Source organism: Sinohyriopsis cumingii, chromosome 9, assembly GCF_028554795.1.
Source record: "Sinohyriopsis cumingii isolate HCF-2022 chromosome 9, ASM2855479v2, whole genome shotgun sequence".
NCBI classification, from domain to species: Eukaryota; Metazoa; Mollusca; class Bivalvia; order Unionida; family Unionidae; genus Sinohyriopsis; species Sinohyriopsis cumingii.
Window position 1 is genome coordinate 18902698 of NC_142969.1, and position 25937 is coordinate 18928634.

Genomic DNA, 25937 nt, shown 5'->3' on the forward strand with positions numbered 1-25937 from the left:
GTAAGATTGGTTGTACGCTGGCACCAGGTGCGGTAAGATGTCGATGTACTTCAGAGTGTGGTGATGCGTAAAATATTTCCACATGCGTTCTTTCAAAGTGCGCTGAAAACGTTCACGATGCTAGCTTTGGTTTCGGGATTCTCGGTGGTAAAAAAATGAATGTTACGTTTCTTTAATTCTTTTTGGAAAGCTTGGTTCAGAAATTCGGTGCCTTTGTCTGTTTGCCATCGAAGAGGGTGACGACCACTTTGTTTCAACACCCGTTGCAGGGCTCGCACTAACTCGCTGCTGGATTTGGAAGTCAAGGGCACGACCCAGGCAAATTTGGAAAAGACGTCGATGACAAAACAAATATTTGTAGCCACGATTGTAGCTGGCCAAATGAGAGACATCGGCTAAGTCGGCTTGCTATTGATGATCGATGCCTTCCACTCGGGTGCGACTTCTGGCAAACTTGCGTCGAATGGGTTTGTGTAAAGTGTAGGTAGCTTGTTCTTGTAACCATCGTTGCACTTGAGGTAAACGGAGACTTTTCAGTCGAGTTTTGGCAGCACGATACAATTTTTGAACTCCTGCGTAACCTGCAGGATGAGAGGGATCGTAGTAAATGCTGGCTAAGACTTTTTCCATTTTTTTGTGTTTGCGTGTTAATAAGTCACCCACTCTTCAGTGATGCTACTTTGGGTGGGTCGAAAGGGTGGTTTAGAAACGGATTTACGTGTCCGATGGGCTACGGGAGTAGAAGTCGAAAGTAGTGGTGGTGGAGGTGGTAATGGAATGGCTTTGGTCTTCTTTTCTTTTTTCACTTCTGGTTTCCCTTCTTTCTTTTTCACTTCTGTCGAAGGAGGAGTGGACATCATCTTTTTAACCCAAGCTTTCATTTCTTCTTGTTGGGGTGTGGGGGACGGGGTCAACAAGGATGCTGCAATCTTACACGAAATGGGAGCTGCTGACGGTGTTTGAAACACTTCTCGCATCTCTTCTTCCTCAGGTCTTCGTGGGGTAGCATGTCTGGTGACCCCTGGGGATGGTAGTAGTGGTTGTGGTGGTGGTGGTAGTGATGATGGTGCTGGACTTTTCATCAAGGTCTTAAAATCTTTCAGAGTGGGTAGAGCTGTTTCGTCTAAAGCTTTCTCGTGAAAGAGTTGCAGTCGTTGCAAGAGTTGACCCTACTTTTGCGATTTTTCTGTTTCGGACAAATCTTGGCGATCCATCAAGGACTGCAATTCGTGTTGTAACTGGGACATCTCGCTCAAATGGGGATTGGGAGGTAAATGCGGGGTGCGTTGTTCTTGCCAACGATGGTATTCCATCCATCGTTTGTAAGGCACTAAAGCTAGTTTTCGTCCTTCCATGGGGTTGTCAGGGGTCGATTCTGAGATCTTGGGACTTCCGAAGGCCTTTTTATCTTGCTCCTACCAGTCCTCCCAACATGGTTCCCAAGACTCCTTTCAGTAAGGGGCCTAACAAGAGGGGTAAAATGCCTCCACATTGGACCAGCATCTTCTTCTTTTGACGAATGGGAATTTTCTTTTGAACTATTTGGCGAAGAACGTGACGATGTTTGCTTAAGCATTGTTTCTGGTGTTTGGACAAAGGGATCATGCCTTTCAAGACGTTCAAACAACATTCGCACACGGTATCGATGACCTCTTTGGAGGCCGATTGAATGAGTTTTTTTCGTAGAGGTGGAGAAGCTTTGGACAGGACAGATAACATGTCCCCATGTTTGACTAAACGTGGAGGTAGTCCTTTCCTTTTCTTTCCTTGGGGTTTTCTGGAGGGTGACATTTTGAGCACCAAAATACACTGATACCCCGGACTTGGTCACAGGCCTTTTTTATACTGGAACGCGTCGCCACTGATTGTCTTTACGTCGTATCAGTTTGAGGACAGGCATGACACGTCGTGCAGGGGTACGCAACGGACTAAATCGAGCCAGTTCTTGCTTGGACAAATCCAGTAAACTTTGTAACATGCCCGATCTTTCTTGGACTTTGATTTTGGGAGAAGGTACTTTGTCATCAACGGAGAAGTGGATGAACGTGAGGCTGCCGGAGACGCGGTCACCGCCGTGGCAGGTCGTGGTTTGCGAGTGTAAAGTTACGTCCTGGCCGAAGTGCCTCTCTTGCGACTAGTTTTCTTCTCTGGACTTTTCTTTTTCTGGGGACTTTTTCTCTGTTTCTTTTTCTGGGGGCTTCTTTTCTTTTTCAGGGGTGGTGTCTGGTAAGAGGAGGGTCCCGCCACTGGAGAAGTTCTTCTTCTTCTTGGGGACCAGGTCTTTTTCTTCTTCTTGGAGCTTTGTTTGACTTTTTTCTTGGGGAGAAGATTGGGGGCATTAGGATCCCATCTTAAGAGAGAGCGAATGATGACCCCTCCTAGAGTACCGCTCCCTCCAGGTTTCAAAATGATTTGTTTTTTGGTTTGAGTGTCGATGCGGGGATCGGGCAGTTGGGTCAAAGCAACTTTGTTTCGATCGAAAAAGCGTTTGGTTTGATGAGGAATCTGAATGATTCCTTGGAGTATTTGACGTGCCGTCACCGTGAACCATCGTGAGACTTCTTTGAGACTAGCTTCTATGACACGAGCTCGTATTTGTGGATTTTTTTCTCGACTGCTGCCATACAAGGCACGAATCAATTTGACGGGAAGATGCGACTGAAGGGACGTCATGTTGACGTTGTGTGAGACATACTAAAAGGGTCTGAGGTTTTTATAGATTTTTTTATGTGGAGTGAAATGAAGTCGAGGACGGAGACGTGTACAGGACAGGCCCTCCGTCTTGGCACCAGTGGTGAAACAAGTGGGTACGAAATCGCAAATCATCGGGGGTCGTAGGTTTCAAATCGACGAGTAAATAGGCGTGTGGCGTTTGAGTGGCATCGTCGTACGCCTGAGTCAGCCAAGGCGTTCCTAACTGTTTGGCTAAGACTTGCACTTGCGATTTATCTCGAGGGCTTTTGAACAAGACCACGTAATGCGCATTGAGACTGATGGTACGATGGGCTTTACTTTGTTGAAACAAAGTTTGGGTGATGTAAACGACACTGGCATTACGGTGATGCCCTTTGCGCGTGAACCACAGTTTAATTTCTTCTTCGTCTTCTCCTAACATGTCGTCGAAAATGACCAAATGGGTTTGACGGGAGTCAGAGACGATGCCGTCGTCTTCTTTAGGAATGCCTTCCACAAACACGATGGAATCGCCTTGACTTTCTCGCAAGAGGCTGTACGCCGATTGCCACTCTTTGTAACACCACACGATCCGCTGAGGTGGCCGATCGATCAAATGATGTTTATGTTCGATCAAACGTTTGACGAATTCGGTTTTGCCTGAACCGCTAGGTCCAGCAATGAGCATGTTAAAGGGATGGCGAAGATACAAAGCCTCCCAACTGGCACGATCTAAGTGTTCGTCGATGACTTTGACAGTAGAGGATGAGGGAGCAGAGACAGCAGAGGTAGCCATAGTGTGAGGAATGTCACTTGTGACACGAAAACAGACAAGACGAGAGTTTATATACTTTTTTCAGAACACGTTTATTGAATGTTTTAAACATGAATACGAAAGACAAAAATACATAAAAGCCAAAGGCTTAAGTACAAGGATAAAAGGCACATGATAACCATTAACGTGGAATAAACACAAGTGTCTGTACAACATGTTTTGGGTAATGTTCTGATCAGTTCTATAGTAGGGGGTAAGGCCACACAAGTGTCCTCCCGAAAGGGTCTTTCAGGTCTGTCCACGACAGTCCCGTCCTGGGTGACGGGTTCTTCTGGCACCGTCACTAACACGGGTTGAAAAGTAACTTTTTTCCCTGAACAACTCTCGTGCATACTGGGCCACTTCTTGGGTCCAAGCCTCAAAATCCCATTCTTTCCAGGCACGGACATCTGTCCAATGGGGGTGTAAGTCACAAGCTACACACATATCGTCATACACGTCTTGGGTAGCTAAAAGTTGACGAATCTTTTTTTCCCGTATTGGTTGAGAAGTATCCAGATGAAACCGCAAGGCTTTGAGCAAAAGGAGTTTTTCGTTACCATTTAAGGCCATTGAGGTGGTAAGTACTGATCGTAAAGAGTCCACAAAGAATCGGCTGGTAAACGAAATCCCAGAAAATAAGTCACTAAGACACACACCACTTGTCGACCCAAATTGAATGGATACAGTTCTTGTAATAATCGATGGTAATGATCCACGGTTTGAATATGGTCATTGAGTTCCTTCCACGGAATCTGTTCAATAATATGTGACATAATCCGTGGCATGGCAGCCTGATTTTATAGTCTCTTTGTTTCGGAAGCAATAAAGGTAATTTCTAACTAGACATGTTCGTTCTCCAGTAGGGAATTTAAATGTTACATACTGTAACCGAAACGTCAGAGTTTGTCTAGATGTTTCGTCTTCCGCTAAGCAGATTCCATGTAACAAATGTTGGTAATCCTTTAACTCGTCTTCCTCAATACGTTGCAGTAGGTGAATCTCGAAGTAACCAAAATTACGAACGTCTAGTTCATCATTCACAAACTGAAAGTGTTCAACAAGGTCTGACCACTGAAAAAAGTTCTGACGAATCAGTCCTCTTATACCATTCAGGTACCAGTGGTTAAAGATCTGGTGACGTAACGGATGCAATTGTTCTTTACGTTTGACTTGTATTTTGACCAGCTCTCGGTAAATCCTTTCTCTCAACTCCACAGGCAAGCCCAAAATGTTCTCTTGTAAAGTATCCATAAGTATATACACTGTTTTTGGAATCCTTGGGTGGTGACCAATAGCCTCGTTTACCTTTGTGTCTAATGTAATATCCACTCATAATCAGTCTTCTTATACTTTGGAACAGAGCATACTTTAAAAACGGTTGAATAACTTTGCGTTTGCGTTTCACTTGTATTTTGATCAGTTCTCGGTAAATGCGTTCTCTCAACTCCACAGGCAAAGCACGAATGTTCTCTAGCAAAGTATCCATGAATAGGTCATACTAAATCCTCTTTTGTCTGACACAAGAAATGTACCGTTTGCACAGACATGGTTTTACTTCAGTGTCGAATTTAAATCGTTTAGTTACTAATTTACACATTACAATTCGTTCAGAAGTTTCCTCTTTCACTAAGTTGACATTGTGAACAAGATGTTGGTAATTCGTTAACTCTTCCTCTGGAATTCGATGCAGTACGTTTACAATGATGTAACTACAATCGTCCATACAATGTAGTAGATAGAATCATCCAGAGCAAACCAATCCTTTTTAAAACTGGGGGATCGTTGATCAATGTCTGTCCAATGGAACACTTTCAAATGAATCAGTCCTTGTATAGCATTCAGGTACCAGTGGTTCAAACACCGGTGACGTAACGGATGCAATTGTTCTTTACGTTTCACTTGTATTTTGACCAGCTCTCGGTAAATGCGTTCTCTCAACTCCACAGGCAACGCACGAATGTTCTCGTGTAAAGTATCCATGAACAGATTATGGTAAGTTACTTCAATGTCTCGGTCCCACTAAGGGTAAGTAATGACAATTCGGAGACCATCGAGCATGTTCTACGTAGGCCGAATCTTGCGGTTCCCAGTGGTGAAGTGACACACTGCAACTGAAGCACTTGACTTTATCTCCTTCCCCCAAGTAGAAAAATCCGGCTCTGGCTAATTCTTCGGGGGTCGGTCCTCCCAGATACTTAGGCCATTTTCCTTTGAACGATTGAAGACGATTTTCAAAGTCGCAGTATTCCGACAAACGCACAGGAAACGAATATTCGTCTTTCACAGGTTCGTTTCGATGAGCGTTGAGTGACATGGGCAGGAGTTTGCTCAGGGCTGGATGACATCCGTAGGGGGGTAGACGTGAAGGTGAACATCCCCCTTTAAAACGAAACCCAGTAAAGTGTCCAAGAGGACGAGCGGCATCGCTTTCGCATCCCTCAGGTTTGACACGCACAGCATCACTTTCCATAATAGGGGTAGTGACACTAAAGTTCCCATGATGCTTTACGGCATCGCTAAGGTCACAACGTACAGCATCGTACCCATCGCAAGGCTCACAATCGCATTCCGCTTCCGAAGCCCCACACTTGCATTGTTCCTTTCTAAGCAACTTGTTTTGTGTTTCCCTGAAAGTATTCATCTTGTTCGCTCGGTCTTGGTAGTCACAATGAACTATCGATCTTGCCTTGGGTTCCTTTTTATATATAGACCAATACCGACGTGTCCATACGGTAAGGTGAAATGATTGGGAAGTCGAACTCGCTTCTGGTACACGATTTGATAGACTTTTTCCAAGGGTCGACTGACGATGTGGTGAGTGGATAAACGTACAATCTTGTTCGGTTGATAGGTGGTCACTTTAAAGTTTGCATCCTCTCCCGATTGCAAGGCTTCTTTCAATACCCCAAAGTTGACCACACGACTGGTACGATAATTCAGAGTCAGTCCTTTCACTTTGCACGTCGTGTGCACTTCTTGTTTGTCCCGGTATTCGTAGCCGTAATTTTTGGGACCGTCACTGACGAAACTTAGAATCTTGTCGTCGGGATCCTCGTCTGTCCAGGCTCCTAAACGGTCTCCTTCGATGTCAGGGTGCTGTTGACTCGGGTGATGGATGTAAATGCAACTGTCCGTGTCAAAGTACAGGACGCGTTCCCCTAACAGTTCTAAAGCTTCGTACAATTTTAAGCGAGCATGAGCTGTCACGTAAGCCGTAATGATGACATTTCCAAAAGGGTCGTCTTGTACAAAGTCCAGATCTTCTTCGTAATTGACCAAGATCAAATCCTCTCGAACGACGTCCACGTGTTTCGTGTATTTGGTTTTGTCGTGAATCATCTGGAAGTAGCGGGAAGGTTCTGTCAAATATTCCGTCTTGGGTAAACACGGTCGTTGTGCCATTTTACCCCACAAGCAATTTAACATCACTTTGGCAAACGATCGCCTGCCTTCGTTTTTCTCGATGTGATCTAAAGAGATGCCTTCTTGTTCATAGTATTTCTCTTTGAATTGTATTTGGTGTTCGGGAGTGTGACACCAGGACGGGTAGCCGCTGGCTTCTTGCTTCAGTTTCAAAAAGGCATCCACGTAGTCGGCGAAAATGCCTTTCTGACTGGGGTCACCCTTGTGGTATTGTTGTGTCTTGGGAAAGTGGGAAATTTCGTACACTTCTAACAGTTGGTATCCCATGTCCAGAGCTTTGAACAATTCTACGCTGACCCAGGTTCCCGTCAAGGCCCGTTCTTCCTGGGTGTGCTGGCAAGGCTGGTCTTGGTTGCACGTTTCGGCACAAGTACGGCACAAAGGAAACATCAGTTTGCCTTGGCAATGGTGAGGTAACACGGGATGGTACAAGTCCGTGGGCGGCAAAACTTTACACTTGATCAGACCTTCGTATTGTCAAATGTTTTTCAGGTCGATGTGTTCCGTTAACAATTGCGGGTGCCCTACAGGAAAGCGACAATATTTGCACACGTAGGGATACAGCGAACACACGTCCAAGTATTTGATTTCTTCTCCTTTCTCTTCGTCGGCTTGGTACAGCAAACAGGTGGCATTGGTCCTTCCTCCGTACAAACTATCCCTCGGATTCAGCGGGTCCATGAACTGGTAACTTTCCACGAGGCGTCTAAACTCGGGATCGGTTTTCATACGGTGATCGTACTCGTGTTCCCACATTTCCACCACTTGGTATCCTTGCTGTTCTAACTTTAGGCGTCGCTGGCAAGTGTCCTGGTACAAGTCTTCCATGGTCCGTTGTAAAAACTGATTTTTTGTGCTACGATCAGGGTAACAGACGGGACATCCGTGAAATAAGCAACCGTTAAACTCGTACACGATCTTGGGGTTTTCTAAGTCCCAGCCATCGACCGAATACGTTCCGATGGTCTTTTCACCCCCTCCGTTGCAGGCATGCTGAATCCATTTGTCTTCCTTGTCGCACAAGTAATGTAACCAACGTAGGGCTTTGACCGAGTATTGACGTTTGACATAGTGGGTCGTTTGAGGACTGATGACAGCTACGGTGTTTTCAGGCATGAATCGTTGTCTGTACACTAAGGAACACGCTTTGGCAATGGTGCAAGCTTCTTTCAAAGGATCGACCCCTCCGTGTTCCATGAACAGTTCTCGAAATTTTCCACAGCAACGCCGTAAAATGTCCACGTCGGAACGACAATACTTTAGCATTTCTTCCTGAAAGTCGAAAGGGTCCGAGGCGTGAGCCTGGTACCAAGCGTAGAAAGCTTCTCGTTGTTCGGTACGCATGTTGTCGGGGTCGTAATAGTGAGCCTCAGGTAAATGGGGTAGAACGGTGTGTTGATTGGCTTCCGTATTGAAAAAGTGTGGAAAGTACCCTTTAGCCATTTCTGTCATTCCAAACGTTTTAGGCATTCGGCTCAAAGGCATGGCCAAATAGCTCATCGAATCTTTAAACTGTACTTGTCCCACTTGCATGAAAATGATTTTGGCTCCGTTCAAAGTCACTTTAGGACGCTCGGTGCCTTGTTCCGTATAGTATCTCAAAAGAAACTGTCCATCGTATCCGGAGAAATTGTGAGCCATCACCGTGGCATGACGATGACAATCTCCGTAACGTTCGATGTCCTCTTGGCTCCACGTCTAGTGGATGGGGTCTAAAACCCATTGGGCAAAATCGGCTAACGTGTTCGGTCCTCGAAAGATTTTTTCACGCCCTCCGGGAATCTTGCTGCAGTGAGGGCAATGACTGAAGATAGGTTCCTGAATGCACTTCTCGCACGCTCGATGAGCCACGCAGAAATCAGGAATGTGAATACCGGTCTCTTGCATGCATTCGAAATAAAAAAAGATGAAATTGCCTTTCTTCTTGTGACCGTCCTCTTTCTCTGGTGGAGGTTGTTATTTTTGCACGTAGCTTTGGTGTTCCAAGCCCACGATGTGGTGACAAATGTGACATTTTTTCTTTCCTCGACATACGTGTGCCTTGGCAGTATTGGTACATATGCCTTGTCCACACGTAGGGCACAATCTCAGGAGTTGACAAGCACATTTCTGCTGTGAACCTTGCGTCTTCAGATGTTGTTGGTAACAGGCAGGGCTGACAAACGTGCGCAGACAAGTTGAACAAGGCACTGGTCCTTCGCTCAGACAGGGTTGAGAGGCCAAACATCCTGAGCATTTCAATCCACAATGCTTGTGTTGCTCTCGATTATTATAACCATGGTCACATTTCTCACAATAATAAGCGTATCCCAGGAATGCAGTGATACTGGTAATGGTATCGAAATGGTCATCGTGATAATAGACATGAATGTATTTTCCGTCCTTAAAATCTTGGCCTCGAAACAACACAGGCCCACGCATTTCTTGAGGGTACACTTTCAAGGTGTTTCGTGGAGCTAGGACATCTTGCAATTTTTGCATCTCAGGAATGCCACAGGGTTTGTCTTTGGGCAAGTCGGCTTGTTACAACAGGAGTTCTGCTTCGTTTCGTTGTTTGGCTCGGTCCGATTGTCGAATAGTTTTCCAGGCTCTTTTCCATTCTGTCGTGTCGTTCTTGTTGGCATAGGTTCGTCCCACCACGATGGCTTGGGCTAAACACATCTGGTCTTGAGATGTGAATTTGGACGAGACTACGCTTATTGCTGCGAAGCTCGTTCACCAGTAACATCTTTTTGCGTCCAGTCCCTTGAGGAGGAGAGACGTGGGTCATGTCCAGTGTGGCTTTTCCATCGGTGATGTCAAACTGATCATTAGATTGTTGTACATGTTGAATTTTGTCCATGACTTTGGAAGTGGTCAATTCTGCCGGGGTGCTAAACTCGATCCAAACAGGGGATTTCAAACCGTCGTGTTGTATGGAAAGTCTCAAGCGATCGTCTTCTTTGGGTTGACAATGTCGCTTGAGTGTGGTGAGCAAAGAATCCCACACTCCGGTGATGAACCTTCTGCTTTCTCTAACGGTACTTCAGCCTTGAAATCTTTAAACTTCACCGTGTATTTGTAAGCCGTGGTTCTAAATTTTCTAGAGGAGCGCTTTTCCGTCTCTCGAATGGAATAGTATTTTTCAGGGTTGACTAAGGGTGGCGAACTTGGTTTAGAGGATTCGGATTCTGGTTCACTCATGTCCTCTTCAAAATCACTGGCATGAATTTGTGCCAAGACTTCAGCTCTGGTACGAGGCGATAGATCACGTTTCTGCCTCTTACTTTCTTCTTCTTTCTTCTCGAATGAATAGGATCGTTTCATCTTGAGTGCAAAACGTCAAATGACTCAAGTTTAAACACCATAGACTAATTTATAGTCATGACAGACCAGCGTATATAAAAGGATGTGTGTCTTGTCCTTTCACTATTCATTTCACTCTCAAACCGAGCACAACGATGGAAGAGACTACCCGGATGGAACGTTTCATCAGAGCTTTGTGAGGGGTCATTAGAAAATTCTCTTCAGACCAGCCGACGGACTACTCTCCTTCCTTTCGAGATAAAAGTCAAGATACTTGCTATATCTGTCAGAAGAAAGGGCATTGGTCTTCAGAGTGTCCAGACCGTCAAAAAAGAAAAAAAGGGGCTAGAAAAGACAAAAGTCAAGATACCTGTTATTATTGTCAAGAAAAAGGACATTGGTCTCCAGATTGCCCAAAAAAGAAACAAGTGGAGTCAGAAGAAAAGAGGGATTCTTCAGAAGAAGGGAGGGATTCTTCAGAGGAAGAAAGCAGACAGGTGAAGAAAAAGAAACAGGAGAAGAAAAGAAGAAGGGAAGAAAGTGAGGAGGAAGAAGAGGAAAAGCCTGTGACGGTGCAGAAATTTAAAAAACAGAGAGACTAAACAAGGAGACAGAAGAAGTCTATGAACTTTTTAAAGTGCTCTGTTGTGAATTGTGAATTGGATTGTAACTATGGATAAAAGAATAAATTAAGTATTAAAAGGTAAGTGTCTTTGAGTTTTGATTTTAAAATAAGAACGTACACTCACGCACTCATACACATACACGTGGTATAGGGGTAATTTTTTTTTTTTGAGTTATTGGCAAATTGAAAGGCTATCTCTTTTCGAGAAACTTGGGTGGCCCTGAAAAGGGCCTTTTTTGGTGTAGGGGTGAGTTTAAGCAATCAACTTTAACTACCTTAAGACTTTGCCACGGCCAAGGCCTACTTCTGGACTGCGTACTGTTGATGATGATTGGGTTGAAATCACTAAGGGTGGTACGGTAGGCATAGTCACAGGGTTCAGGTGTTTAGCTCGGGAAGGTCGTATTCTCTTCGGTCGTAATAAAGAAGTCTGATACATTTGTTTCAGACTTCTTAACTCCGCTAAAATGTCCAACAGTAACGTAACCGTTTGATTTTCACCCTCTTGTTTCTTTGCTGCTGCTACTTCTTCTTCTTGTTTTTTTCTTACCTCTTCTTCTTGTTGCTGCAGGAGAAAAGCTTGTTCCGCTTCCTTTTGTCGTTGTATAAATTTCTCCAATTCTTCTTTCTGTCTCTGTCTAAAATTCTCCACTTGCGGTAATGAAGAAGGTAACGAAGGTTCCGGAACAAATTCTTGCGAGGTGAGAAAATCCACAAAATCCCAATTCACCTCTTCTGAAAGTAAGTCCGGGTTCCCTTGGGCGGTCTCCACTGCTGGTGCACCCCAATGAATCGTTTTCTGAGTTTCCGTCATGTTGAATCACTGTCGCATAAATTGACTGCACACAGGCGCTAGCGAATCTATATAGACCACGTGACGTCACAGACTGCTCTCTTCGGATTGGATGCGGGCTGACTGAATTCTGTAACGCGTGTTCGGATTGGTGAATGAACTCAATCCGTTTCAATCCTTCCTCTACCTATAAATAAGCGCAGTTCACTGCATTGATTCACCTGTTCTCGTCGCCTCAGGATGTGGACCACATTTGAATCATCCACCCTTGTGTCTTCAATGATGTTTAAGACGGACATGCTCATGTATGTCCGGTCCAAGTGGACTGTTGTTGATAGGACAGATACTAGTCTATGGATGAGAAGAGTTTACATAGAAAGACAAGGATGTCTCAAGAGGGTACTTGTGTATGGACCTGCAGTTAGAAGGAGTTTAAGAAGAAGAAGAAGATGTGACAGATGCCATCTGTGTTAATATTAACATAAACCCAAAGGCCCTTTTCAGGGCCACTCATAGGTCTCGAAAAGAGAATGACTTTCGATTGCCTACCCCTTTTTTTTATTAAAAAATTTAAAAAAAAAAAAAATCCCATGTTCAATTTCCCTTGACGCTATACAGTCCCACCCTGTTTAAATTCCTTTGTCACTATACAGTCCCCTATTCCCATGTTCAATTCCTCTTGAAGCTCAACAGTCCCACGATTTTTCTCCATGTTAATTTCCCTTGAGGCTATATGTTCCCACGAGTTTTCTCCATGTTAAATTTCCATTGAGGCTATATGTTCCTGGGGAGGGGGGGGGGTCGGTAATGTTAATTCCCATTGAGGCTACGGTATCCCTATTCACTACTTATGTATACTGGTGATGTGACTGCAGTGGCAGTATTTACAGTAGGAAAGTGGTAAATTGCACAATGTAATCAATAAGAGGGGACTCGGAGGATACCAATTATGTTGCCATGGTGGCAAATGTATGCAGTTTGACTGACAAAATGTGTCATAAAAACCATGAATTGACTGACCTTAAGTACCGTAGTTAAAGGTGGAGTAGTTAAAATAGTTCCCTGTGCTGGGGATAATTGTAGTTTCTACGACGTGAACTGCAGACGGTACGGAAAATTGATGAAAATAAATCATGCAGATGTGCGGTTGATATATATTTGGCAAGTTGTGAAATTACTGGATTTACATTGATTAGAGTAAAATTTAATTTATATATAGAATGGACATGTTGGGCTTTCTAATTTACAACTGAAGTTTTATAGAAGTCTTTGGAAATCTGAGATAAACTTGTGATTTCAAGCGGGAATCACGCCAGGGTTTGACACCACTCGGTCAAGCAAATACCAGTGGCTTGTAACAATACATTTAATAAATTCGAATATACCCGTCAGTTTTCCGAGATATTGCTTACGTATTCTTTAATTTTTTTTCATCAAAACATTTTAATAACGTATATGTATATTGTGAATCGGTGATTGTGACTTATAAATGAAAACTATATTGACTCATTATCTTGTTTTACACACCACGCGATAATAGTGATCAAAGAATATATCCAACCTTAGAAACGGAAGTCATTGGTTCTGCAGATAAATTGCAGATCACTTTGTCATAATGCGTCTTTTCAAGCCGAGATTCTCATATCTCAGCATATTTACACCTTGGCGGATCATTCAGGTATTTCAGTACTTTGTCATACCGACATCTTTTCATGAGTTGTCTCGCTTAGCATGTAATGCCAACTTAATAGTAGCGTATAACAGCTGTGCATTGTACATCGGCCGAAAATGGTGGATGGAATTGACCTCAAAAGGATATTTTGTAATTTTAATATCGAAAGTATGACTATGTACCAGAGGGTGGAAATCGCTTATTTATGAGTCTAATCATGTTTGGTGCTCCCCATGTCTCGATCAAAAGGAACAGTGTTCCAAATCTGAACAACTTGAGTTTCATTGGATGTCATGTCGCTGCATCCAAAGAAATTCACAGACCCGAAGCACCGAACTATCTGATCGATCCGCCAAGATGATCGTGATAGTGTCAGGTCAATGTGGAATATAATTCAATACAAGACGTCGGATGTATATAGTTACATGTAGCATCTTAAGACTAAATGTGTGTCAAGTCCTGCAATACTTTCACAGTTTATGTAGAATGAGAACACTGTCTTTTGTGTCAGAGTACATTCGATAAGACTGAATATATATATATATATATATATATATATATATATATATATATATATATATATATATATATATATATACGTTTAATTTAGGAAATTCAGCTATCCTTTCTAAAATAGTTTCTCACTGTGAATCAATCTCGAGATTGTACAATATCCATTTCTTTGGTGGAGGTTTTTGCTGCTTTGTGGAACTCTTTGCACCTTTTTAAGGTGTCGATTTGTGGGGAAAATAACTTTAGTATTCATAATACCTTGTATTTATTATTTCTTTTAATTATATGTTATTATATCAAGAGTGTGGATATTTTATTGGTTGCGCGTCACCAAGGTCCAAAGCCTGAACGACGCGCGTCGATGTCCCCATGCACACAGCTCAGTAAAGACTCTCAAACCTAGGCGAATTCAGAGTTCGAGAAAGGATTTAGAAGAATATGAAAACATAACAAAGCAGATGCGGCGGGGGGGGGGGGGGGGTCTCTGTGAGGCCTCATGGTGACTCAGACAAGTTGTGCCGGCTCACTGCCGATCAGCATTTCATTTGTGGCATTCCACAAACGTCAGCCTGAAGCCTAAAGGCCCTGACTATCTGGAGCAGGCAATTCTTGATCTGAGCGAACACCTTACGTACAACCTCTACTACAGTCAGACTCTCCTTAGTATTATTTGTATTAAAAATATATAATACTATCATACAGGTAAGAGAATTTTTAATTCTTACTCTACGGAGATTCGAACCAGGTCCGCGAGTGAACGGCACCCATCGCCTTGCCTGCACACACGAACCATATTCCCTCACGCCTACGCACACGTCATCAGGAACGGGCTTGATCTGAGCGAACACCTTACGTACAAACTCTACTACAATCAGACATATACATAACTTCTACCTTGTGTGCTTCTGAGATAGATAGTCGACACTCCATGATCGTCATGTGCAGCGACTACCTTAAAATGAGAGAGTACCTCATGAACAAGATACGCTATGGTTGGTTGGAAAGCAAAATGATGGATTGCGATAGACGGTATTACGAAGCAGGCATATGGATACTACAATACCACACACAAGCCACAAGTCTGGGAGGACCATTACATCAACGAACCCTTAGGCTTGGATCATGTATAAGAATGCCCTCTAGTCAGGTATGTGCAACCTTAGGCCCGTGCCCTGGTTTTATTCAGTTACAGTTACATCAGACAGGTACATTTACTAATTTCTATCAGGTTCGCTCCTTGGAGAAAGCTGCACAAGACTGAGTTAGGTTACAGATGAGTACCTTTAGGAACAATCTGTATGTAAGGGGTTGTTTTCTGGTGGGTGTGCGGCTTAATTTGGTTTTCGTTATCTAGAGGTTGACCGCTCTTGATGTTATTGCCCGGTTCGAGTAAATATAAAAATAAGTGGTGAAACTTATAGGCGAAATAGATATAGATCTGAGCAGATATATATAACAAACCAACACGAGCCCCCGTACATGTAAACAAACAATTTAATCAATTACAAAAACCAACTGTGAAAATTAATTACATCAGGAATGTACTCAGCTTTTAGAAATAAAACTTTCATTGAATTACAAAGAAACACAAATAGATGTAAATAAAATAGCTGATCTGTTTACTCATAGATAGAGTTCATCACAGAGTGAATAATCGAAGTCAACGTCTTGTACGATTGCATAACCTGCTCATCCCCAGTTTGCTCTGGACCCCCTGCCCAGATATTTACATGTCATAGCAATGTATGTATCATTGTTACATTCGGGTTCAAAGGACACACAAACACCAAGTAAGGGTCCTACAACTTTATGTAAAATAAAGCTAAAATCTTAAAAATAAACTAGAAAAACCAGTGTTCATTACAGTAGCAAGCCCAGCTAAAAACTGCCTGCTCTATCACTCTGCTCTTGTTTTAGTAAGGATTAGAGACAAGGGATTCTAATTAAATTAACATTTATGCCTTATCCAGGCTCAGATAGGCATGGGAAGATAAACAACAGCACTGAACATGTTGACTGTCTCTGGTATCAAATATCCAGAATGTTGGGATTAATGTTCTGGTGTCACTACTAACAATTAGAATCTGCTAGAATATGATACAGGCACTTATAACAATCATGTATGCAAATATATAGCCGCTACTGGACGATTTCAATAATCCAAATCGTGATTACTGTCATTGTGCCTCTCTCTCTCTCTCCATTATTCATTGTTTTGTTGTCATGTTGAATATCGTGTAATACTTGATCACTTGGGAAGATGGCTAATTTAAGTTGTTAAAACTTATGCTCAACCTATTGTAACCTATCATGGCAATAAAATATGTTTAAGCAAACAACAAATATGTTCTAGCCATTAGTAGATTCTGGTAACAATGCTTAAGAGTTTTCCATGTTTTGTTGTTGCTTTTGTTCTAAATTTGAATTGCCCATGTAGTTATTTTCAGATATTGCATAATTATTACATGCATTATTACATGCGCCAAGCCTCTTTCTTATAAGTTGGAAACCATAGTACATTTCACTTTAGCTAGGCCAACTTCAAGCTGCATAAGAATCGCATTAATATCAGTTATTTGAATTTAACACGGTTTTGACGGAATTCTTTTCTCAGTGACACAGGCAGACACGTTAAGTGGATTTTATAAAAGTGTACAGGTTAACCCAACGACGCCGTTTAATGGAAACACATAGTCTGACTCTACATCCCCGTTTGTTTGTACCCCCTAATGATTTAAAAAACGATAAAGTTTAATGTGATAAAAAGTGCACAGAACTAAGTCAATTGAATCATTGATCTATACTTTCTAACCTGACTGACCACAATGGCACTAATGATGGCATCCCATGTACCATTTCATGCTTAACGGACTTTCCTGACTAACACGGCGCCATATTGCGTAGTACACTATAGGCTAGTTTATTTCCATCAGACAACATAATGACGTAGTTCATCCTGTTCGGCAACTGCTGAATAATTGCGTAAATTACATAACATTGAGAGTTTGGAATTATATCCCTCTGCATACATGAACATAGAAATTAAACCTCTTGTTAAATCCACATGAAAAGCGTAGTTGTCATTTTCCTTTGCTTGATTCGACATTGTAAATATCGGAAGCAGACGACTTATGAATGTACATCTGTAGTCATGATACACTCCTTTGCTGAAAATGGACTTGTCCAGAAACTGGAAATGGATCCGAGCATGTCCGTCTATTGCACTGAAAACTTCCGTTAAGCATGAAACGCGCATAAAATGACGGTGTTAGGGCCACTCTATTCAGAGTCAAGTTAGAAACTTTAAATCAATTAATGAATTGACTAAGTTCCTTGCACTTTTGATCACATTAAAGATTTCCATTACTTAAATCGGTAGGGGGGTACAAATAAACTGCTTTGTATTATCAGACTATAGTGTCCCCAACTTCGATGACAACATGGAGGCAAGATGTCATCTTCTCTGAGAGCTATGCGCAAGGTATTTTGAAAAACGCGTTTGCCAGCTTCTTTGGATTTAGCATGGTCTCATTATTACATAGTTTTCCTCACATAAAGCCTAAGTTATTACACCAGGAGCTGTTCAAAAATTGAAATCTAAAAATAACCGGCCATCAAGACTTTCGACTTGAGGTCACAGGGGCTCGTATTGTTGCTTAAAATTGACATGTCATACATGTACTATAAAAACATCGGTACCAAATTTATTACGCTACGCGAAATGTGGCTTGAAATAACAGCATTTATTCTGAAATGGGTCGCGCGAGAAAGGAGAGAAGTGTCATCCCATGTAGTTATTATATAGTACATGTATGACAGGTCAATCTTAAGCAACGATACGAGCCCCTGTGCTTTAGGTAGGGATAAGAGGCCAAATTTAAAATTTCATTTCAGGTTAATAAATATGGTATTTTTTAGAAGGTCAAAGCAGCAGAAATAACAAATAAAGTTTACTCCTTTTCATGGTTTTTGCTCAAAGCAAGTGCAAACAACTTTTTTTATTGCCTGCAAAAAAAAAAACCCCACAACAATTCTCCAAAAATTGAGCATGTTTATTTTTGTACCGTATATATATTGAAAACAAATCCAGTAATGGGAAGGTTTTAGGGATTAATTAATGAAGCAGTCACTATAGAATATAACCAGATTGTTCTTGAGGCATAATTTACAAATGTATGTGGTATATAAAGGGAAGTTTTGGGGAAAAGTGCCTCGGTCATTCCAGAATTTGCAGCTTTAATTACTCAGAATTTACAATTATGAGTGTATGTCCAATCCAAAAGCCTTATTTTGTGTAAAGCTTGTTTTTATTCGTGTGAAAGTGAAAAACAAAAGGGATTGGTAACATCTGCCTCCTTCTTACTTTTCAAAAGAAATCTATAAGGACAATGTAACAAGAAACCCAGTTATTTATTCCTGTTAAATGTCTACCTGTATTAGAATTTGTTTAGACTAATTCGTCTAAAAATATTGTTTTTATGACTGTAAGCTTACATAAAATATTTATTTTTCTCTAATATTTCCTGTCGAAAATTAAATACAGTACCATATATACTTTTTATTTTTATTTATTTATTTATTTATTTTGCAATTGCTTTATTGCATAGATGGATTGTGCTGGCATTTTTTTGGTCATAATAATATTAACTTATTTTTAAACACTGTAAAATAGCGATAAAATCACAGACAAATGAAGATGTTTATGCAGGGGACATGGATGCTGTAACAGCCTAAACTGTGAGTAACCTTAAAAATCTTAAAGTTTCTTTCTTTTAATTTATTACTTGGGGTGTGTGTGTGTCTTATTCTTCAAACAGAAAACAATCATATTTCATCTGTGAAGATACAAGTATAAATTTGTATTAATCTTTTTTTTACTGCTAGATTAATTTCATATCCAAAGGTATCACACAGGTTTTATACTATTTTGTAGCAGTAATAATAAAAACAAACAGCTGGTTACAGGTGGCGGTAGCAGCAATATTTATATTGATTGAGTATATAGTTGTTACCAAAGGAATCTGATGTTTTGTCAGTAAAGTACCTTACAATAAATCACCTGAATGTACTATAAATATATGTGTATTTATTATACTGATAAGGTGATTTTGTGTTGTCACAGATTTCATTGTACTTTATTGATAAAATATCAGACTCTGTGGTTGATACCTCTACCAGGTGCTAAAGGGAGAGAACTAACACATTTCCGGTTAAAGATGAGGACATAGGACACAATGAATTTTACTATATGTTCTCTACATTTGTTTCTCAGTACTGACCTTTCCACTGTGTGACAATCAATACAAATCATATGTTAATCTAAAATACCTTCAAAAAGATGACTTCACGGTGAAGTTCTCGTCAAGGGGTTGACCTGCTTTTTTTTTAGATGCTGGACTGTCAACATAGCAGCATGTAAACAGAACACAGATTTCACTTCTGGATCATCACCAAGGCCTTATTACTCACTGTGCACTGTAGCCGAAATACACACAGACAACAACACCCTGAGCTCATATTATCAAGAATAAACAGTTACCTTTAAATCTCTACCAAAAATGTATAAATAAAACTCTTCTATCACCACCAAAATGAGAGAGGAATTTTTTTTCTAAAAATAGACTAGAACTACATTCGTGGGTACTGAACTGAAAGTATTAATTGTGACGTAATTCCATGAGACAGAGGGTATGTTATAATACAACCCTATTCCCACGAAATGAAGATAAGTACCACAGTATTATTGGCACATTCTACATTTAGATACATAAATAAAACCTCTCCTGTGTGAAACCCGCCATGATCCACACCTTTTGTGGATTTTTCATGAAAATATTCTTTGAGACATATTAAAGTCACACCAATAACGTATAGTTTAAAAGAAAAGCCAAGTGGTTTCCTTTGTGCAGGTTATCTTGTACAATTTTCCCGTTATTCATGAAATTATCCGATGAAAATTAAGAGAATGGGAGCCCCGTAAAGAGGGGCACCCTCTCTGTACAAAATAGTAAGATAGTGGCACTCATTACTTTAGGAGATCATCAGTGTTTTCCTCAACAAACGGGAATTTGCTAAAATGTTAAAAATGAAAACTTATTTACTTAACATAAAAACCAATAATTCCATGCAAGACGTTATCACTTTGACACATGGTATGGTGCAAGAAGAGGCCTGTTCTGATCTCCAGGACCACTATATTACTATAAACTGCCACACTGCAGATATTGTAGTAATATGACTGAAAAATTGTTAAAGTTATGTTAAAAATCCAAATGACACATTTTGGTGGTAGGATTGTTTTAGCCATTGAAGCCACAACAATGTTTTGGTTATCAACAAAATATCTATTAGAATGCATACTTGACAGGGGCAAATCCTTGAATTGAAGTACTGACAAAACTGTATTTTTTCAAAACCATGAAAATTTATTGTCACAAATTTAAATGAAACCTTAGCATTCTCATATTTTCTTCTTCTTTAGGGCCCTGGGTGGCCAGTACGTCTAAGGCACTAGCTTTTACAGATCCCTGACATCTCATCCCTGTCAGCATCGGTTCTAGTCAGCTTGGCCAATGTGGGTATGTAAGAAAGCTTGCCACTAGTGTCCTTGTGTCAGTGCTTCTTCGGGGATTTTTTCCTGGCCACATTAATGTAGCTCATTCTGTGCTGAAAAATGATGTAAAACCCACACAAATAAAATATTTCTTTACTTTTTCAGTAAGGTGGGGATGCCTTCAGTTCTGTGAAATTCCAGTGCCACAGGGCCTGCCTATTTACAAGATAAGGAAGACCACAAATGTCCACCAGGTGAGTAAACATAGTTGATCCTCTTTACCTTTTGTCTTTTTTCCTTGTTGCTTATCTGTAAAGATTGTTTGAAGAATAAAAGGCAAAACTCTAATGCCTGATGCTTATATGTTTTTGCATGGTCACAGACCCCAAACATTGGGATTGATAGATAGAATTATAAAGTTGAAATTGTTAAGTTCATTTGAAGTACTCATAGTAAATAATAAAACACTGGGGGATTAAAAAAAAACGAGAAAGCCTTTTCCACTAAGGATACATGGTACCAGTGGAGCCCTTTATGCATGCCATTATACTTGGACTAGAATTAGAAAACTCTGCCCTTTTATGATTCATGCATACCTCTCTCCCACTGACTGTCCGACAATGAAGGTCCAGGTGGTTTAAAAGTGGAAATATGTCTGCATCATGCAGGGGAAGCATGCAAGACATTCGGTTTCTTTGAAGCTTTTTAGATGTACATGTAATTAGATACAGGAGTTTTTAAAGGAGCAAATCAAAATAGTTGAAACTTTGATTAGTTGATTACATTTGTTTAGCTGCTGTTTTTATCCTTTGATCAAGTAAATGCTGTGCTGATATTAAAGTCTTGACATATCACAATGATATAATCCAAAATATCGTTGAAAGAATTCACAATAATTTAAAAAATAGTAATTTAATCCTAAGAGTCAAAGAGCACTTTGTAAATTCAATAATTTAAATAAATTAAAACTTTTGAACTGAACACAACTACAATTGATTCCTCTAATGACTGATGTTAAGGTTAGGAATAAGTAAAAATGAAGTAAACAACATTTATATAAAAAGCCAGGATGATGGTAATTTTCCCATCAAATTTTTAAACAACTGCTTCTAGAATATTCCTTATTTTTAACCCTTTACCTCATAGAGCATAGTTACCAAGTGCAGCGTGCTATAAATAGAACACCTGTTACCTATTCGACTCCATACGCATATGCCTGCCTGTTAACTGTTAAGCAATGTAGTGTATGTTTCGTTTAACAGCAATTTTAACCATGTTACATTTTTGATACACATCTATTATGTGTGGAAAAATTTTAGAGTAAAGTCCAATTATTATAGCTGTGTAATTATTTTTCACAGAAGAATTTTTTATGTGCTTTAAAATCTTGAGAGAACTCGTTCACCGTCAAGTCAGTGAGACCGCATGACCAACCGTAGCTGCCATTTCTCATGCTCGAAATTTACAAGTTTTTTGTCAGCGTCTACATCACTAAGACATCTGAATTTGATAATTTATAAAAACTAATTGCTGCCTACATCAATATCAGAACTTTTACCTTAGTTGTTGAATCTTTCGTAGTTGTGATTCTGATCATGAAAACTTTGTAAATACTGAATTAAATCTGCAACCTCCATTTTGAAGAGTGGAGATTACGAACCAGTTACTTTAAATAGCAGATATCGACCAGAGCATAAACACTGACCAGGTGATCTGACATAATTGTCATTCACAGAAATGAATGTAGTATTTAATAGGGGGTTTTCCTTGAAGGTGGTGCTATGAAAACCGGCTTAAAATGGCTGATGTTTACAGCAGACATGAAAAGGCGTTTCATGTGAATGGAGTAGAGACATCAAAAGGCACTTCCATGCGAATGGAGTAGAGATGTCCAACGGTGCTTGCATGACGTAAAGGGTTAACTAAAGCTAGACCTAGAACTAAATATCTGTAAACATGTTTACCGGTACTTCCAGTAATAATAATCTTAATATCTTAATAATATAAACTATAGACAAGTATTAGCTATGTAATATATTGTAACATGTTGTTTACAGCAAGAAAAGCAATACCATGTGAGTAGTGAGGTAGGACTTTACCCACAATTACTGACCAATATAAATTAAATATACATAACAGATTGTACAGCCTCACCACATGCAGTTGGATAAATGTTTAAAAGTTAAAATTTATTAAATACCTTACTACATGTGAATGTATGGTTAAATAAATTTGAGGACAAAGGATGCAAAGTTTTGTTGTATGTGTTCAAGGACATATGACCTCAGGCCACAATTCTATCCCCCTTCCCATCCTGATTCACCAAATTAGGAAGATGTCTGAAAAACAGGAAAAGTAGAGCCACATACATGTCAACCATTACGCTTATGGCATAATTATGACGCTTTTTTCCCACCAAATTACGTTTTCTACTAAACGGTTTATAGATTAAACTTTTTTCTACATTAAAAAATAAAGCAATAAAAAGTTGTTTTCGTAATGCTTATCATCATCTCTTTAATTTCACTCGTATAAATTTGAGAATAGCATGAAATCATTTTCCTTATTTGTTATTTATAGCAACTGTTTATGACCCCTTTCCAAGAAAACAGACAGGTTTCTTCTTTGGCAAACAGATTCATTTTATTGATATGCTAGTTAGTTAGTGAACCAGCCTATATTTTTCAAGAAAATGGCACCAGATGTTAAAAGTGAAATGCTTTATGGCATGAGTTGTGGATGTTATATGATAAAGAATATTAGAGCAGATGGATCTTTTCAATCTTCAAAACATGTCAGATCAGAAAAAGGGACAAATCAACACCGCTTTACAAACTTTAAAAGAAGAATATGAGAGTAATGTAAATGAGCACTCAGAACAGATGGCCATGATCATTGCAGCATTCCAATTCATGATCATTCAGTGAAAGTTACACATATAGACTTGTTGAAGTGAGTGCTGAATATTAAGTAATTATTCAGTATATTTTCTGTTTGTAGTCTGGTTCTAATTTTGCTCTTTGTGACAAGAATTTTTACCACCTACAGAACCAGGTTAGTAGTAAAAATGTATCTTTTACATATGGGCTGTAATTCTGGCATGTAATATATAGATTTCACTTTTTATGCCCAAAGTATGTTTTTTGGCCACTTAAAATGTCAATAATTACGCTTATACGGGGGGGGGGATGTACGGTGCCATATTTCCAAAGTCAGATTGGTATTGACTTATTTTGTGAAGTTACTTATTTCTACCAAGTTTTAAATTTTGTAAAATTCAAATTATATTTAATTTCCTAATAGAATTTTCCAAATTAAAATTTACTGCATGGAAAAATTCCAATAAAGAAAAAAGTTATTGGAAATAGTATTTCTTACTTGTAGGCACACCTAGGTCCCAAAATTGATTCATGAAGAACACAGTAGATGATTTCAGTTACAAATTTCTTTGCTCTGCAACAGACTGTATTGTATTTGTAATGTTTAAAATATGCCTTTACTGAGTCTGAAGATATATTACTTTGACTGGGATTTGCTATTTGCTGCAAAACGTCTAAACTGACAGACCTCAGACCACAAAATCCCCCTCCCCCTTCTTCCCTTGAGTTTGATGAAAATAAGGGAGAAATTTTAAAAAATGTGCCTTCATACCTCATGTGCATTGTTTGGTTTTGGTTATTTCCTTTATGTTGTAATTTTATTTTGTAATACACAAAACGTAACCAGTCAACCTGTGATGGAACTTTCTGAATTTATTGAGCTAAAGTGAGTTAATATTCAGCAAAAAAACATTAGAGCAGCAGCAGAGAGGGCGAACAGACCATATAATTCCAACAAACAAATAAAACAAACAAAAAATAAAATCTCGTAGAAAGGTCCAGATTTTCACAAATAAACGTTTCCTTGAGATGATTTTATTTTTTGTTGAAACCAACCCCATCAATAAAACCCTAGCTTGAAAAGGTAGCTGAAAAATAAAGTACTCTACGTGTTTATTTATTTTTTTGTTTAATTACTGGATGACCAACGTTGGTAGGCGCCCTCTCTGCTGCTATATTAATTAAAAAATTTTATCAAGACCCGCACGATATCTTGTTCTTGGATCATGTAAATTTATTGTTATAAATACATGCGGAGTAGCTTGCGCTCGTGAGAAGAAATTTCTGAATTTAATTATATCCATGTCACCACCACACCAAGTTTGATGAATATTTCGCAGCGTGTGTGTGTCTACACCATTAAACACAACTAAAATGTTGCAGCTGTCCCTGATCACCTTCGGAATTTGTGTATATCGTTGAGTAACATAGATCACATCTGTATTTTTGTGTCTACCTCGGGAAAATATTCTAGCTGGAGTTGATTGTTTATCTAGCATCACATCGTCGTATACAACTAAATTATTGATAAATCCGTCTAAAACATCTACGGATGGTGCTTCATCAATATCGGTTATAAACTCTATAACATCATTACCTTCATCCAGTAATCGCGCGTTTTCACTGAAATCTTTAAGTACATCATAACATCGTTGATCATCAGCGGATGGTGCTACTAAATATAATTTATCCCATTTCAACCATCTCATTATCAAATTAAGTAATAACTGCGTCTTACCCGATCCAGATGGTCCTATGATAATCATTCTGATGGAATTCGGTAGCGCAGGATGATGCTTAACAGGTTCTCGTTTTCTTGTTGCTGAGAAATCAATTATATCCATATATATTATATCATGAATTTATATTGTTTACGCTGTAGAGTTAAAACTCCAACTGTTTATTTAGCTACGGTTACAACAAAAAATAAAAAAATAGCATATGGTGGAAAATGTTCTGTATGCGGTAGGAAGAAATTTTCGTTTTTACCTAACAAGCGCGGTGGTGATATTGCTAATTTGATGTCAAAGTTTCCAGGTACTCCATGGGCTAAATACAGCGGAGAAAAACATCTACCAGGATATAATTATTGCGGTCCTGGTACCAGACTTGATATCAGGCTCGATAATCAAGATCAACCAAAACCAGGCGAGGAACCAATAAACGCTATTGATCGAGCTTGTCACGCTCATGATGTTGCGTATAAAAGTAAAAATCTACAAGATAGACATATTGTGGATGTGAAATTAATTCACGCGCTAGATTCTATAAAAAATAAAAATATCAAAGAAAAATTAGCTAATTGGTTAGTAAGATCCGCGATGAAAAGTAAATTAGCGTTTGGGGCTGGTAATATATAAATGGAATCGATTTATTATTCACCAAGAGGATACTGGAGAGGCAAAGCAGCAAGTGGTAAACTTGCTGATGCAGCAGCGGTTAAACATTCTACTGCTAAAACGTGGTTATCCAAACAAGCAATATGGCAAATTTACCTACCACCATCGAAACGAATTCAGTACGCTTATTTCGATGTCAGTGTTCCTAATGAAGTTCATCAAGCTGATATTCTGTTTTTACCGCATGATACTGTGCGTGGAAAAACGTACAAGTACGCGTTAACCGTAGTTGATGTTGCAAGTAGATATAAAGAAGCAGAACCGTTATCGACGAAAACATCATCTGAAGTAGCCGATGCGTTTGA

General features: G+C 39.8%; 1 protein-coding gene across 7 annotated transcripts in view; it reads left to right on the plus strand.

The window, feature by feature from the left end:
- LOC149791338 (uncharacterized) overlaps positions 1-25937 on the plus strand; it is a 234754-nt gene that overhangs the window by 41791 nt on the left and 167026 nt on the right. For 4 of the 7 annotated variants that reach the window (XM_089969879.1, XM_089969883.1, XM_089969877.1 and 1 more), the window contains one exon: positions 20520-20608. The gene's annotated coding sequence lies outside the window, so the exon portion shown is untranslated. Of the gene's footprint in view, positions 1-17216; positions 17283-19193; positions 20380-20519; positions 20609-25937 lie in introns of those variants that run through there. The other 3 variants (XM_089969884.1, XM_089969878.1, XM_089969881.1) reach the window with 3 other exon arrangements.